The sequence below is a fragment of the Vombatus ursinus genome, unplaced genomic scaffold (assembly GCF_900497805.2).
Source record: "Vombatus ursinus unplaced genomic scaffold, bare-nosed wombat genome assembly UNPS02007284.1, whole genome shotgun sequence".
NCBI classification, from domain to species: Eukaryota; Metazoa; Chordata; class Mammalia; order Diprotodontia; family Vombatidae; genus Vombatus; species Vombatus ursinus.
Window position 1 is genome coordinate 692,634 of NW_020947062.1, and position 219 is coordinate 692,852.

A 219-nucleotide genomic window follows, 5' to 3' on the forward strand; every position below is an offset into this window, starting at 1 on the left:
AAGGTAGATTACTTACTAAGAGTGCTTATGAACACTTTTTAAATGTTTGGTTTTTTTTTTTATATGTAGCATTTTTTTTTTGTTTAAATATAGTACTTTTTAATATAGATGTTTTAATATAGTACTTTTATGAAAATAAACTTGTAATTGAACCCAAATTACAGTTCATCTTTTGATTTAAAAAAAAGTTTATTTTAGGGTACTGTTTTAGTCTTTCTA

General features: G+C 21.0%; 1 protein-coding gene across 6 annotated transcripts in view; it reads left to right on the forward strand.

Annotated features, from left to right (window-relative positions):
* Positions 1-219, forward strand: part of PAPOLA (poly(A) polymerase alpha) — a 75,266-nt gene that overhangs the window by 38,151 nt on the left and 36,896 nt on the right. The window lies entirely within an intron of this gene.